The sequence below is a fragment of the Oncorhynchus tshawytscha genome, linkage group LG33, assembly GCF_018296145.1.
Source record: "Oncorhynchus tshawytscha isolate Ot180627B linkage group LG33, Otsh_v2.0, whole genome shotgun sequence".
Taxonomy (NCBI): Eukaryota; Metazoa; Chordata; class Actinopteri; order Salmoniformes; family Salmonidae; genus Oncorhynchus; species Oncorhynchus tshawytscha.
The window spans coordinates 28,508,918-28,525,401 of record NC_056461.1 but is presented as its reverse complement, the minus strand read 5'-3'; the positions used below and the strand labels follow the sequence as shown (position 1 = coordinate 28,525,401).

At 44.3% G+C, this 16,484-nt stretch overlaps 1 protein-coding gene across 1 annotated transcript in view; it reads left to right on the top strand.

The window, feature by feature from the left end:
* The first annotated feature begins 877 nt into the window (after positions 1 to 877).
* The window catches only part of LOC112231074 (guanine nucleotide-binding protein G(z) subunit alpha), a 57,377-nt gene continuing 41,770 nt past the window's right edge, over positions 878 to 16,484 (top strand). The window contains exon 1 of the mRNA XM_024397606.2: positions 878 to 1,143. The gene's annotated coding sequence lies outside the window, so the exon portion shown is untranslated. The remainder of the gene's footprint in view (positions 1,144 to 16,484) is intronic.

The following is a 16,484-nucleotide window of genomic DNA, read 5'->3' as shown; positions in this document are numbered from 1 at the left end:
TAGCCAAGGGGTGTGAGAAGACTTCCTTTACTGCTATTGGCTCAAACCGAGGAGTCTCCTTACACACACACACAGCCCTTGTCCTTAATGATGGATGTGCAGTCAACGTCATGCAGTGGCTTCAGCAATATAACCTTTGTGTGTGTGTGTGTGTGTGTGTGTGTGTGTGTGTGTGTGTGTGTGTGTTCCCTTGTTATGGGTATAAGCAGAAGGCCTGTTTTTACCAAAGATAGATGAGGTGATGAGAACAGCAAGCACCGCCCCTTCACATCGCATAGTAGTATTTTTAATTTGTCAGCATATCTATCTGTTCTTGGTTAGAGCCAATAGCAGTAAAGGAAGTGGTCCCTCTGTCACAGAAACTGTTGGCACGGAAACAGCACATTACACCATTATCCAATCCCCCTCCCAGTCCCCTAGCGTCATCCCTCCTCTCCCATCCCTTCATCTCCCCTCCACACTTTCTCTATCATGCATGCTATTCTAGACATGAATGAAACCACAGCCAATCTTACTGTTGACTTATCATAGACCAGAGAAAGAGAATAAGCAGGGTTGTTATACATTGAAAAACACACATAACCAGTCCTTTCTATTGCTGCTCATAGTGGTCTCTGTCTGTTTTTATTTCCATGTTTTACATTTTCCCTTCATATTGCAATGCAACAAATAGATTGTATTGTATTCTGTTTTTGTCACCACTCTGTGTTCTGTTTAGCTTGGTGCCATTTCCCCCCTCTGTTTCTCTCATGATTTAATCCTGTCCGTTTCCCCCTTCTCTTTATCTCTGCTGACTCCTCCCTTCTCTTTATCTCTGCTGACTCCTCCCTTTTCTTTATCTCTGCTGACTCCTCCCTTCATTTCCCTCTCCCTCCGCTCTCTGACACACTCAAACACGCACACATGCCCTCCTCCCCCATGCTGCAGTGTCTCAACTGCCTTGGAGCAAACCAGAGAGGAAATAGAACAGACAATAATAAGAGAGACGAGAAAGAGGGGGATATAAAGAGAGAGAGTATGAGTGGAAGAAAGAGTGTGTTATAGGAGAATGTTGGACTAAGAGTGGATTGCACACTGCTTATCTCTCCCATGCGAGTGTTTGTCTGCAGTATCCCTGGTGAACGGACCCTGGACATTGAAACGGTAAGCCTGCCTGCTTTATTTTCTCACACTCTTTCTTTTTGTCATCACCACTAAGTTGGCCCTCTTTGTTTGGCTGGGGTGAGGAGTTTCTGTGTAATTGGATTCAAGTGGAGGAACAGGATCTTTTTTTCTCCTCATGAAGGTGATGTTCTGAGATGGCACCAAGTCAAGGCTGTTTCTCCAGTTCCCTCCTCTCTGTGTAGGTGGACTAGGAGAGACAGTGTCTGTGTACATATCCTCCTTGATACAGCCTTCATAGATACAGTATATGGTTATGTTGGGTAATGGTAAATAGGGATGTGTGCGTGCTCTGTCCATCTCATCGTTCATGAGCGAATGAGAATGAGAGAGGTAAGAGAGGTAAGAGAAGAAGAGAGGTAAGAGAAGAAGAGGTAAGAGAAGAAGAGGTAAGAGAGGGAGAGAGGTAAGAGAGGTAAGAGAGGGAGAGAGGTAAGAGAGGGAGAGAGGTGAGAGAGGGAGAGAGGGAGAGAGGTAAGAGAGGAGGTAAGAGAGGTAAGAGGAGAGAGAGGTAAGAGAGGTAAGAGAGGTAAGAGAGGGAGAGAGGTAAGAGAGGAGGTAAGAGAGGGAGAGAGGTAAGAGAGGTAAGAGAGGTAAGAGAGGGAGAGAGGTGAGAGAGGTAAGAGAGGGAGAGAGGTGAGAGAGGTAAGAGAGGGAGAGAGGTAAGAGAGGTAAGAGAGGTGAGAGAGGTAAGAGAGGGAGAGAAGTAAGAGAGGGAGAGAAGTAAGAGAGGTGGGAGAGAGAGGAGAGGTAAGAGTGGGAGAGAAGAGAGGTGGGAGAGAGGTAGGAGAGAAGTAAGAGAGGTGTGAGGGAGAGAAGTAAGAGAGGTGGGAGAGAGGTAAGAGGGAGAGAGATAAGAGAGAGGGAAAGCGGTGAGAGGGAGAGAGGTAAGAGAGCCAATAAAAGTACTGTCACGTAGGATCTGCTGATGACTGGCTTAGCGAGACAATGAATGTGACTGTGCGGTGGGAGGTGCACACACCCCATGGAGTGTTGCTCTGCAGGCAGGCACTGGGCTGGACAGATGAGCAGTGGCTTCACACCGGCATTTTAGCATCTGCCCTTGCAGCGCTCTGCCTGCCATCCCACATCAACAATAACATCAGCACATCGATCGAGAACCGTGTTGACCCAGGATGGGTGTGTGCGAGTGTGATTCTGAGAAAGTGACAGAGTGTGTGTGTTTCCTGCTCTCCAGTGGCCACAGCAGTGAGGGTCATTTGTGACATTTTGTGTCTCTACAATCCCTCATATCGCTAATGGAGCATTGCCATGACTCGTGGAGTGGGGGTTATTCGGCAACGCAGGGGTGTGTGTGTATGTGTGTGTGTGTGTGAGAGAGAACCTGCGCAGGGAGGGGTCGAGAGGCTAGGGGTTTTAACAGTAGGGAGAGAGGAGAGATGGAGAGAATGTAAGGATAAACATTGAGGGGACAGGGCTGTTTAGCCAAGTGTCAGCTGGAGATGATGGACGATGTTGACTTGAGAACTGGCTGCATGCGATAGGCCCAAAGAATGAAGTGAAACAGCCAACATCCAGGCCCTCGGACATCTAAAAATGGAGGCAAAAATTGTGGAATAAAATGCCTTGGGAACCTCTGGAGGAACACAGATAGTGAAATGAACCAGAGGATGTGAGATGAATAGCAACCTCTCCTCTGCTCCTCGCAACCTACAAAAGCAGACCACATTGCATGAATTTCTTTGCAATATTAATGTAAACGGGGAGAGAATATAAATGCACCGACGATGGCAAACTGAAATCAAGACTAGCATTTATTATAGCACTTGATGATACAGGCTGGCTTTAATGTGATTATACCATATTCATGTCATGAAGTGCCTATTGAGCAAACATTGGAGGAATACAGGATCTGCTTTCACAAATGAATTAGCTTGTCACTATTTAAATGTAAGATTACATACACAGACTACTAACAGATCACTGTTTTTCTCTCCTTTTCACAAATTGTATGGCAATATTTTATATATAATTTTTCTGGCTATGTAACTGCAGTGTAACTTCTACATACAAAGGATAGACAGCCAAAGCATGTCTAGTGTCACTCTTGAAATCATCAATCCCAATAAATCAAATAAAATCATTGTTCAATCTAAATACCTATCATATTTTTGATGTGATATTATAATAAATGTGATGAATTCAAATCTATAACAATTTCACCTTCAATGTGTAAGATGTCATAAGGTTAGGTTTACACATAGAATGTGCTAGAAGGACCATGTAGAGTAAAAATGTGACGTGTACCAAGCAAATGTAACAACAACCAAGCCCAAATATACTATATATACAGAAGTATGTGGACACCCCTTCAAATGAGTGGATTTGGCTATTTCAGCCACACCTGTTGTTGACAGGTGTATAAAATGGAGCACATAGCCATGAAATCTCCATAGACAAACATTTGCAGTAGAATGGCCTTACTGAAGAGCTCAGTGACTTTCAACGTGGCACTGTCATAGGATGCCACCTTTCCAGCAAGCCAGCTTGTCAAATTTCTGCCCTGCTAGAGCTGCCCCGGTCAACTGTAACAGCTGTTATTGTGAAGTGGATACGTCTAGAAGCAACAGCGGCGAAGTAGTATGCCACACAAGCTCACAGAAAGGGACTGCTGAAGCACATAGTACGTAAAAATCATGCAACACTCACTACTGAGTTCCAAACTGCCTCTGGAAGCAACATCAGCACAAGAACTGTTCGTTGGGAGCTTCATGAAATGGGTTTCCATGGCCGAGCAGCTGCATACAAGCCTAAGATCAACATGCACGATGCCAAGCGTCGGCTGGAGTGGTGTAAAGCTCGCTGCCATTGGACTCTGGAGCAGTGGAAGCGCTTTCTCTGGAGTGATGAATCACGCTTCACCATCTGGCAGTCCGGTAGACGAATCTGTGTTTGGCAGATACCAGGAGAACGCTATGCACAGTGCCAACTGTAAAGTTTGGTGGGGGATAAATAATGGTCTGGGGCTGTTTTTCATGGTTCGGGCTAGGCCCCTTAGTTCCAGTGAAGGGAAATCTTAACGCTACAACATACAATGACATTCTAGACGATTATGTTCTTCCAACTTTGTGTCCTTTCCTGTTTCAGCATGACAATGCCCCCGTGCACAAAGCAAGGTCCATACAGAAATGGTTTGGCCTGCATGGAACACTAACCTCAACCCCATCGAACACCTTTGGGCTGAATTGGAATGTCGACTGCAAGCCAGGACTAATCGCCTAACATCAGTGTCCACCTCACTAATTTGCTTGTGGCTGAATGGAATCAAGTCCCTGTAGCAATGTTCTAACATCTAGTGGAAAGCCTTCCCCGAAGAGCGGAGGCTGTTATAGCAGCACAGGGGGGACCAACTTCATATTAATGCCCGTGATTTTGGAGTGAGATTTTCAACGAGCAGGTGTCCACATACTTTTGGTCATGTAGTGTAGGTCCGACATTTCACATCTTGGTGTGCTTTACGTTATTGGGGTATGGCAACGATTTATACTGGTAACCCTAGCGAGAAGAAACTTGACCCATAGTGATGTTTGGCACTATCTCAAGTAGCTGCCATGTCAGTAATAGCTCCTTCTGCATTATGGGAGACGTCCACCAAAGACAGAACTAGTCTGGTCTTTCAACATATGCCTCATCGCTCCTACAACTAAGGGATAATTAACTAGGAGCTCTGCGTTCTTTGGAAAATAATGAACATCATGGACGGTGTGTTCCACGACGTGCTTGTATCATGGGGTGAGACCATGGTATAATACAATTCTTAAACTGGGGGGTTAAAGCCCTGAATGCTGATTGACTGACAGCCTTGGTATATCAGACCGTATACCATGGGTATGATAGAACATTTATTTTTACTGCTCTAATTATGTTGGTAACCAGTTTATAATAGCAATAACGCACCTTGGGGGTTTGTGGTATATGGCCAATATACCACTGCTAAAGGCTGTATCCAGGCACTCCGCATTGCGTCGTGTATAAGAACAGCCCTTAGCTGTGGTATTTTGGCCATTTACCACACCCCCTCGGGCCTTATTGCTTAAATATATCCTCAAACAAAAACATCCAGTAGCCTAAGATCCATCATTCTGTGTCTGTATTTACTATTACACAATAATAAGTAGCTCTCAGGAAATAACTACTGAAACACAGGTCAGGGATCTTAAAAATATTAACTTAGAACATTTCCCCACTTCTATTTAGAGCCTAGATGACACTCTATTATGATGTGGCTTGATCACCCATGCAATGAGAGTGTGTTTGAAGCCTGAAGTTGGGCTGAGAGGAGAGGGAATGTGGCTTAACCAAAGCAGTCAGGGGCAGAGTGTGTGAGCGGAGTTGAGTGGTCGAAAATGCCGCTCATGGAGCGCTCTGGCTGACGCTCCACGGTCTTTTCTATTTGCATGAAAACGTGAATGTTAGAAGTGCTCATCATTTCAAATAGGTTACATGTCAAATTAAACAGCATATAAACACTCTAAATAGGTCAGGAGCCAGACAGGGAGCCTAAGAAGGAGCAAAAATGAATTATTTAGGCTATATTATTTAAATTATTTCAAAGCTGTAGCCTAAAAAGAAATACATTGTAAAAGCATTTGCGAGTACAACACACTAGGCTGGTAGTCAGGAACATTAAGCGCTCAGCATTTAAGCAACATTTTGTTGTATTAAATCATTATAGGCTATACATTGCGCATATAGGCTGTGATTTACTTAGAATTATAAATAAATTAAACGATGCCTTATTAGGCTCAGTCTACAGTGGATTTGAATCCATTTTTAGAAACACCAGTTTGGCCAGAGTCTGTGGCTTCAGGCTCATGTGGTGGTCCCAGGAGAGCCGGTCAGCAGTGGAGAATACCCTCTCAGCATTTGCAGAGCCACTGTGGATGCTAAACACCCTTTTGGCCACTTTTGCCAGGCTGGGCAGGGATGCATATTTTTTTTCTTCTATAGGTAGGCCTAAAGGCTTTTAGGCAAAATAACCCAATCAAAACAGAGAGCTCTTTGCAAGTTGGAATACGCCAGGCCTATGGGCCAAAATCAATTATGACCTATTGTATAGATAATATAACAAAAATGAAGGAAACTTTTCAGAGATAAGATTTTTTTGTTGATAAATACTTTGCTACAAATGACACGTAATTAGCTGCCCACCTCGTTCCTTTATTTTAGCATGTGCAGTAGTAAGTACACCATCATGCTTTCGGGATATGTGTCTTTTCAGATTCCGCAATGATTCTTTAGTTGTGGACACTACATCACCACACTCCCTCTCCTGATCCTCCTCATCTTGATTTTGTCACCTTGATTTTGCACCTGTGTGTTTCTTTATGAAAATATTTACCGAATTCCATTACAGTAGCTAAAGCAAGGGGCTATAGCAGCACACAAATACAAATCAAATCAAATCAAATCAAATTTTATTTGTCACATACACATGGTTAGCAGATGTTAATGCGAGTGTAGCGAAATGCTTGTGCTTCTAGTTCCGACAATGCAGTAATAACGAGCAAGTAATCTAACTAACAATTCCAAAAAAAAAAAAAAAAAACTACTGTCATACACAGTGTAAGGGGATAAAGAATATGTACATAAGGATATATGAATGAGTGATGGTACAGAGCAGCATAGGCAAGATACAGTAGATGATATCGAGTACAGTATATACATATGAGATAAGTATGTAAACCAAGTGGCATAGTTAAAGTGGCTAGTGATACATGTATTACATAAGGATGCAGTCAATGATATAGAGTACAGTATCAACGTATGCATATGAGATGAACAATGTAGGGTAAGTAACATTATATAAGGTAGCATTGTTTAAAGTGGCTAGTGATATATTTACATCATTTCCCATCAATTCCCATGATTAAAGTGGCTGGAGTAGAGTCAGTGTCATTGACAGTGTGTTGGCAGTAGCCACTCAATGTTAGTGGTGGCTGTTTAACAGTCTGATGGCCTTGAGATAGAAGCTGTTTTTCAGTCTCTCGGTCCCAGCTTTGATGCACCTGTACTGACCTCGCCTTCTGGATGGCAGCGGGGTGAACAGGCAGTGGCTCGGGTGGTTGATGTCCTTGATGATCTTTATGGCCTTCCTGTAGCATCGGGTGGTGTAGGTGTCCTGGAGGGCAGGTAGTTTGCCCCCGGTGATGCGTTGTGCAGACCTCACTACCCTCTGGAGAGCCTTACGGTTGAGGGCGGTGCAGTTGCCATACCAGGCGGTGATACAGCCCGCCAGGATGCTCTCGATTGTGCATCTGTAGAAGTTTGTGAGTGCTTTTGGTGACAAGCCGAATTTCTTCAGCCTCCTGAGGTTGAAGAGGCGCTGCTGCGCCTTCCTCACGATGCTGTCTGTGTGAGTGGACAAATTCAGTTTGTCTGTGATGTGTATGCCGAGGAACTTAAAACTTGCTACCCTCTCCACTACTGTTCCATCGATGTGGATGGGGGTGTTCCCTCTGCTGTTTCCTGAAGTCCACAATCATCTCCTTAGTTTTGTTGACGTTGAGTGTGAGGTTATTTTCCTGACACCACACTCCGAGGGCCCTCACCTCCTCCCTGTAGGCCGTCTCGTCGTTGTTGGTAATCAAGCCTACCACTGTTGTGTCGTCCGCAAACTTGATGATTGAGTTGGAGGCGTGCATGGCCACGCAGTCGTGGGTGAACAGGGAGTACAGGAGAGGGCTCAGAACGCACCCTTGTGGGGCCCCAGTGTTGAGGATCAGCGGGGAGGAGATGTTGTTGCCTACCCTCACCACCTGGGGCGGCCCGTCAGGAAGTCCAGTACCCAGTTGCACAGGGCGGGGTCGAGACCCAGGGTCTCGAGCTTGATGACGAGCTTGGAGGGTACTATGGTGTTGAATGCCGAGCTGTAGTCGATGAACAGCATTCTCACATAGGTATTCCTCTTGTCCAGATGGGTTAGGGCAGTGTGCAGTGTGGTTGAGATTGCATCGTCTGTGGACCTATTTGGGCGGTAAGCAATTTGGGCTGGGTAGGGTGGAGGTGATATGGTCCTTGACTTCTCTCAAAGATTCATGAATATGTCCGTAAACAGCTTTCTTGGGAACAGGAACAATGGTGGCCCTCTTGAAGCATGTGGGAACAGCAGACTGGTATAGGGATTGATTGAATATGTCCGTAAACACACCGGCCAGCTGGTCTGCGCATGCTCTGAGGGCGCGGCTGGGGATGCCGTCTGGGCCTGCAGCCTTGCGAGGGTTAACACGTTTAAATGTCTTACTCACTTCGGCTGCAGTGAAGGAGAGACCGCATGTTTCCGTTGCAGGCCGTGTCAGTGGCACTGTATTGTCCTCAAAGCGGGCAAAAAGTTATTTAGTCTGCCTGGGAGCAAGACATCCTGGTCCGTGACTGGGCTGGGTTTCTTCCTGTAGTCCGTGATTGACTGTAGACCCTGCCACATACCTCTTGTGTCTGAGCCGTTGAATTGAGATTCTACTTTGTCTCTGTACTGGCGCTTAGCTTGTTTGATAGCCTTGCGGAGGGAATAGCTGCACTGTTTGTATTCAGTCATGTTACCAGACACCTTGCCCTGATTAAAAGCAGTGGTTCGTGCCTTCAGTTTCACATGAATGCTGCCATCAATCCACGGTTTCTGGTTAGGGAATGTTTTAATCGTTGCTATGGGAATGACATCTTCAACGCACGTTCTAATGAACTCGCACACCGTATCAGCGTATTCGTCAATGTTGTTGTCTGACGCAATACGAAACATCTCCCAGTCCACGTGATGGAAGCAGTCTTGGAGTGTGGAGTCAGCTTGGTCGGACCAGCGTTGGACAAACCTCAGCGTGGGAGCTTCTTGTTTTAGTTTCTGTCTGTAGGCAGGGATCAACAAAATGGAGTCGTGGTCAGCTTTTCCGAAAGGGGGCGGGGCAGGGCCTTATATGCATCGCGGAAGTTAGAGTAACAATGATCCAGGGTCTTTCCACCCCTGGTTGCGCAATCGATATGCTGATAAAATTTAGGGAGTCTTGTTTTCAGATTAGCCTTGTTAAAATCCCCAGCTACAATGAATGCAGCCTCCGGATAAATCGTTTCCAGTTTGCAGAGAGTTAAATAAAGTTCGTTCAGAGCCATCGATGTGTCTGCTTGGGGGGATATATACGGCTGTGATTATAATCGAAGAGAATTCTCTTGGTAGATAATGCGGTCTACATTTGATTGTGAGGAATTCTAAATCAGGTGAACAGAAGGATTTGAGTTCCTGTATGTTTCTTTCATCACACCATGTCACGTTGGCCATAAGACATACGCCCCCGCCCCTCTTCTTACCAGAAAGATGATTGTTTCTGTCGGCGCGATGCGTGGAGAAACCCGCTGGCTGCACCGCTTCGGATTGCGTCTCTCCAGTGAGCCATGTTTCCGTGAAGCAAAGAACGTTACAGTCTCTGATGTCCCTCTGGAATGCTACCCTTGCTCGGATTTCATCAACCTTGTTGTCAAGAGACTGGACATTGGCAAGAAGAATGCTAGGGAGTGGTGCACGATGTGCCCGTCTCCGGAGTCTGACCAGAAGACCGCTTCGTTTCCCTCTTTTTCTGAGTCGTTTTTTTTTTGGTCGCTGCATGTGATCCACTCAGTTACACTGGTTGTAAGGCAGAACACAGGATCCGCATCGCGAAAAACATATTCTTGGTCGTACTGATGGTGAGTTGACGCTGATCTTATATTCAGTAGTTCTTCTCGGCTGTATGTAAAGAAACCTAAGATGACCTGGGGTACTAGTGTAAGAAATAACACGTAAAAAAACAAAAAACTGCATAGTTTCCTAGGAACGCGAAGCGAGGCGGCCATCTCTGTCGGCGCCGGAAGTTGCCAATACATGCTGGGCCGGGCATGCCCCGAGCTCATGAAGTGAGCGCCATTGGAGTGGGCTGGAAGGCCGACGCTCCAGAATCTCGCCCTGCGCTCCAGTCCAACTGGGCACGTGCTGCTCCTTGCTCCACTCACATGCTCTGGTCAGTGGTCACTGGTAACCTTGGCTGTAATGATGGATGACAGGGATCAGCTTGTCATACCAAAGTAAATCACACTTCTCCATTGAGCGCGCTAAGGTTTTTCTGACACACAAATTAGTTAAACTCACACGCACCCCCACGTCATGCCATGCCATTGCCCATGTGGTGCCATACATGACACAATGTAATATAATTGCCATATGGGTCTATATTACATACTTGAAATACTGGCACAGCAGTACTAGCGTAGCACAGCATGTTTCTGCCATTTTGAATGGGGCTTTTAATAACCTGCCAGTAAAGTTCCCCAAAGAACATATCAAACAGGAAAAACAACAGTTATGTTCAGTTTCACCCCTGCTAACCAATCTCTAACATTGCCTCAGCTACTCCATTGTGTGACATAATGGCTTGGGACTGTTCTAGGGACAGCTCTAGCTTTAAAGTGTCATGCCCTTGTAGGGAGTAGACCTGGCTGACTTTACCACTTAAATCGATTATATTATATAGTACAGGGGAAATTATACAAAATGCCCCTCTCCTCTTGCACTTAAGTACAATGATTTCTGTGGACACGTTCATGTTATATCATATTACTCTAGGCCTGCAGGCTGTGGGAAAAGCCATCAAATTGTTCTGCTAATTCCTTCAGCAATTGAATAACTCTGATAACCCACTCTGGAATGCAGTAAACACATAAATAACGCTTACTGTTAACTGTTTTTAGCAGGATACACCTTTCTCTTTGTTATTCTGTTAGGTCAAATACTGTGCCATGTCTTGTGACCCATTGTGCTAACTGGTTCTATCTCTGCTGGCACCTGAACCAACCAGTTTCTCTGCTTTTCTCCCCAGACTCAGGATAGGTGTTGCTCTAGTTACAGTGCCTTGCAAAAGTATTCATCCCCCTTTGCATTTTTCCTATTTATATGCATTACAACCTGTGCTTTAAATTGATTTTTTTTTAAATTTCATGTAATGGACATACACAAAATAGGCCAAATTGCTGAAGTGGAATGAAAAAAATGACTTTTTTTCTAAAATAATCTAAAAAATAAAAAACTGAAAAGTGGTGGGTGCATATGTATTCACACCCTTTGCTATGAAGCCCCTAAATAAGATCTGGTGCAACCAATTACTTTCATAAGTCACATAATTAGTTAAAGTCCACCTGTGTGCAATCTAAGTGTGACATGATCTGTCAGATGATCTTAGTAGATATACACCTGTTCTGAAAGGCCCCACAGTCTGCAACACCACTAAGTAAGGGGCACCACCAAGCAAGTGGCACCATGAAGACCAAGGAGCTCTCCAAACAGGTCAGGGACAACGTGGAGAAGTACAGATCAGGATTGGGTTATAAAAAAATATCAGAAACTTTGAACATCCCACGGAGCACCATTAAATCCATTATAAAAAAATGGAAAGAATATGGCACCACAACAAACCTGCCAAGAGAGGGCCGCCCACCAAAACCCACGGACCAGGCATGGAGGGCATTAATCAGAGAGTCAACAAAGAGACCAAAGATACCCCTGAAGGAGCTGCAAAGCTCCACAGCAGAGATTGAGTATCTGTCCATAGGACCACTTTAAGCTGTACACTCCACAGAGCTGGGCTTTATGGAAGAGTGTGGGCATGTGGGAGACTCCCCAAGCATATGGAAGAAGGTACTCTGGTCAGATGAGACTAAAATTAAGCTTTTTGGCCATCAAGGAAAATGCTATGTTTGGTGCAAACCCAACATCTCTCATCACCCTGAGAACACCATCCATCCACACAGTGAAGCATAGTGGTGGCAGCATCATACTGAGAGGATGTTTTTCATCGGCAGGGACTGGGAAACGGGTCAGAATTGAAGGAATGATGGATAGCGCTAAATACAGGGAAATTCTTGAAGGAAACCTGTTTCAGTCTTCCAGAGATTTGAGACTGGGACGGAGGTTCACCTTCCAGCAGGCCAATGACCCTAAGCATACTGCTAAAGCAACATTCAAGTGGTTTAAGGGGAAACATTTATAAGTATTGGAATGGCCTAGTCAAAGCCCAGACCTCAATCCAATTGAGAATCTGTAATATGACTTAAAGATTGCTGTACACCAGCAGAACCCATCCAACTTGAATGAGCTGAAGCAGTTTTGCCTTGAAGAATGGGCAAAAATCCCAGTGGCTAGATGAGCCAAGCTTATAGAGACATACCAAAGAGACTTGCAGCTGTAATTGCTGTAAAAGGTGGCTCTACAAAGTATTGACTTTGGGGAGGGGTGAATAGTTATGCACGCTCAAGTTTTCAGTTTTTTTTTCTTATTTCTTTCACAAAAAAATATATTTTGCATCTTCAAAGCGGTAGACATGTTGTGTAAATCAAATGATACAAATCCCCCCCCAAAATCAATTTTTATATTCCAGGTTGTAAGGCAACAAAATAGGAAAAATGCCAAGCTCGGGAGGGGGGGAGAGAGGATTTCTAACTCAGTTGGACTGAACTGAATTGGGGTGGAGCTTTGTCCGTTCATAGTAACATTACAGTAAATAAGGATTCGATTATCATTGAGTCTTATGTAAATCTACGTCAATTAATTTATATTTCTCTAGTTCCTTTCTCTCTAATCTGTGTTGGCGCTCAGAACCAGTCCCTGTGTGTATGCCTGAGGACAATGGGCCCTCCTCCCAGCACTCCTTACTGGGCGTAGAGCAGAGGGACTAACAGAGCATCTTTGTGTTCCATTCCTCACACATAACTGTAGTCATATGACAGACAGCAAGGAGATGGAGGAGGGGAAGGGTGGTGGTGGGGAGGGATGGAGGAAGAGAAGGGTGGTGGTGGGGAGGGATGGAGGAAGAGAAGGGTGGTGGCAAGGAAGGATGGAGGAAGGGAAGGGTGGTGGCAGAGAGGAGGGACTGGACTAGAGGACCATCGGGGGTGTTGAAGAGTGTTTCAGGGGCGACATTATTTGTGTGTGTATGTGTGCTGTGACCATAGCTGCTGCTGGCTGTAGGTCAAGAACCTGGACAGCATGACCAAAGTGTCCCAGGGAAATAAATGAAGCCTACCTAGCTGGCGCATTTGGTTCCTTGGAAGTTGTGGGAACATACTTTTTTGGTTTCCCATTGATTCTGGGAACGAAGCCACATGTTTCCTGACAGGTAAATCTGAACTTTTTTTTTTTTTTAAGTTCTGAGAACGGAAATGAACATTCTGCCTGTTCTGGGTACATACATATTTAGGTTGCAGGGAGGTTCTAAGAATGTTTGACTATGGTTCCTTGAATGTTTTCCTGGGAGGTTTTATTAACGTTCTGAGAACAGAAATGATAGGTTATTTGAAGGTAATTAAATAACGTTCTGAGGACATTTTTTTCAATAAGATATACAGTGAGGGAAAAAAGTATTTGATACCCTGCTGATTTTGTATGTTTGCCCACTGACAAAGAAATGATCAGTCTATAATTTTAATGGTAGGTTTATTTGAACAGTGAGAGACAGAATAACAACAACAAAAATACAGATAAACGCATGTCAAAAATGTTATAAATTGATTTGCATTTTAATGAGGGAAATAAGTATTTGACCCCCCCTCAATCAGAAAAATTTCTGGCCCCCAGGTGTCTTTTATACAGGTAACGAACTGAGATTAGGAGCATACTCTTAAAGGGAGTGCTCCTAATCTCAGTTTGTTACCTGTATAAAAGACCTGTCCACAGAAGCAATCAATCAATCAGATTCCAAACTCTCCACCATGGCCAAGACCAAAGAGCTTTCGAAGGATGTCAGGGACAAGATTGTAGACCTACACAAGGTTGGAATGGGCTACAATACCATCACCAAGCAGCTTGGTGAGAAGGTGACAACAGTTGGTGCGATATTTGCAAATGGAAAAAACAAAAAAGAACTGTCAATCTCCCTCGGCCTGGGGCTCCATGCAAGATCTCACCTGGTGGAGTTGCAATGATCATGAGAACGGTGAGGAATCAGCCAAGAACTACTCGGGAGGATCTTGTCAATGATCTCAAGGCAGCTGGGACCATAGTCACCAAGAAAACAATTGGTACGCCGTGAAGGACTGAAATCCTGCAGCGCCCACAAGGTCCCCCTGCTCAAGAAAGCATATATACACGCCCGTCTGAAGTTTGCCAATGAACATCTGAATGATTCAGAGGACAACTGGGTGAAAGTGTTGTGGTCAGATGAGACCAAAATGGAGCTCTTTGGCATCGACTCAACTCGCCGTGTTTGGAGGAGAAGGATTGCTGCCTATGACCCCAAGAACACTATCCCCACCGTCAAACATGGAGGTGGAAACATTATGCTTTGGGGGTGTTTTCATGCTAAGGGGACAGGACAACTTCACCGCATCAAAGGGACGATGGACGGGGCCATGTACCATCAAATCTTGGGTGAGAACCTCCTTCCCTCAGCCAGGGCATTGAAAATGGGTCGTAGATGGGTATTCCAACATGACAATGACCCAAAACACACTGCCAAGGCAACAAAGGAGTGGCTCAATAAGAAGCACATTAAGGTCCTGGAGTGTCCTAGCCAGTCTTCAGACCTTAATCCCATTGAAAATCTGTGGAGGGAGCTGAAGGTTCGAGTTGCCAAACGTCAGCCTCGAAACCTTAATGACTTGGAGAAGATCTGCAAAAGAGGAGTGGGACAAAATCCCTCCTGAGATGTGTGTAAACCTGGTGGCCAACTACGAGAAACGTCTAACCTCTGATTGCCAACAAGGGTTTTTCCACCAAGTACTAAGTCATGTTTTGCAGAGGAGTCAAATACTTATTTCCCTCATTAAAATGCTAATCAATTTATAACATTTTTGACATGTTTTTTTCTGGATTTATTTGTTGTTATTCTGTCTCTCACCGTTCAAATAAACCTACCATTAAAATTATAGCCTGATCATTTCTTTGTATATATTTTTTTATATATTTCAATGTGCGGGGCTACAGGTTAGTCAAGGTAAGTTGCACATGTAGGTAGGGGTAAAGTGACTATACATAGACCATAAACAGCGAGTAGCAACAGTGTCGAGGGGGGTCAATGTAAATAGTCGGGGTGGCCACTTGATTAATTGTTCAGTAGTCTTATGGCTTGGGGGTAGAAGCTGTTAAGGAGCATTTTGGTCCTAGACTTGGCACTCCGGTACCACTTGCTGTGTGGTAGCAGAGAGAACAGTCTATGACTTGGGTGACTGGAGTATTTGACAATTTTTTGGGTCTTCCTCTGACACCGCCTAATAGAGGTCGACTGATTAATCGGAATGGCCGATTTAATTAGGGCCGATTTCAAGTTTTCATAACAATCGGACACCGATTTGGACGATATATATATATATTTTTAACACCTTTATTTAACTAGGCAAGTCAGTAAAGAACACATTGATATTTTCAATGACGGCCTAGGAACGGTGGGTTAACTGCCTTGTTCAGGGGCAGAACAACAGATTTTTACCTTGTCAGCTCGGGGATTCAATCTTGCAACCTTACGGTTAACTAGTCCAACGCTCTAACCACCTGCCTTACATTGCACTCCACGAGGAGCCTACCTGTTACGCAAATGCAGTAAGAAGCCAAGGTAAGTTGCTAGCTAGCATTAAACTTATCTTATAAAAATCAGTCAATCATAATCACTAGTTAACTACACATGGTTGATGATATTACTAGTTATTACTATCTAGCGTGTCCTGCGTTGCATATAATCGATGCGGTGCGCATTCGTGAAAAAGGACTGTCGTTGCTCCAACGTGTACCTAACCATACACATCAATGCCTTTCTTAAAATTAATAAACCAGTATATATTTTTAAACCTGCATATTTAGTTAATATTTCCTGCTATCATGAATTTCTTTTAACTAGGTAAATTGTGTCACTTCTCCTGCAACAGAGTCAGGGTATATGCAGCAGTTTGGGCCGCCTGGCTCGTTGCGAACTGTGTGAAGACAATTTCTTCCTAACAAAGACAGCCAACTTCGCCAAACAGGATGACTTAACAAAAGCGCATTAACAAAAGCGCATTTGCGAAAAAAAAGCACAATCGTTGCACGACTGTACCTTACCATAAACATCAATGCCTTTCTTAAAATGAATACACAGAAGTATATATTTTTAACCTGCATATTTAGCTAAAAGAAATCCAGGTTAGCAGGCAATATTAACCAGGTGAAATTGTGTCACTTCTCTTGCGTTCATTGCACGCAGAGTCAGAGTATATGCAACAGATTGGGCCGCCTGGCTCGTTGCGAACTAATTTGCCAGAATTTTACGTAATTATGACATAACATTTGAAGGTTGTACAATGTAACAGCACTATTTAGATTT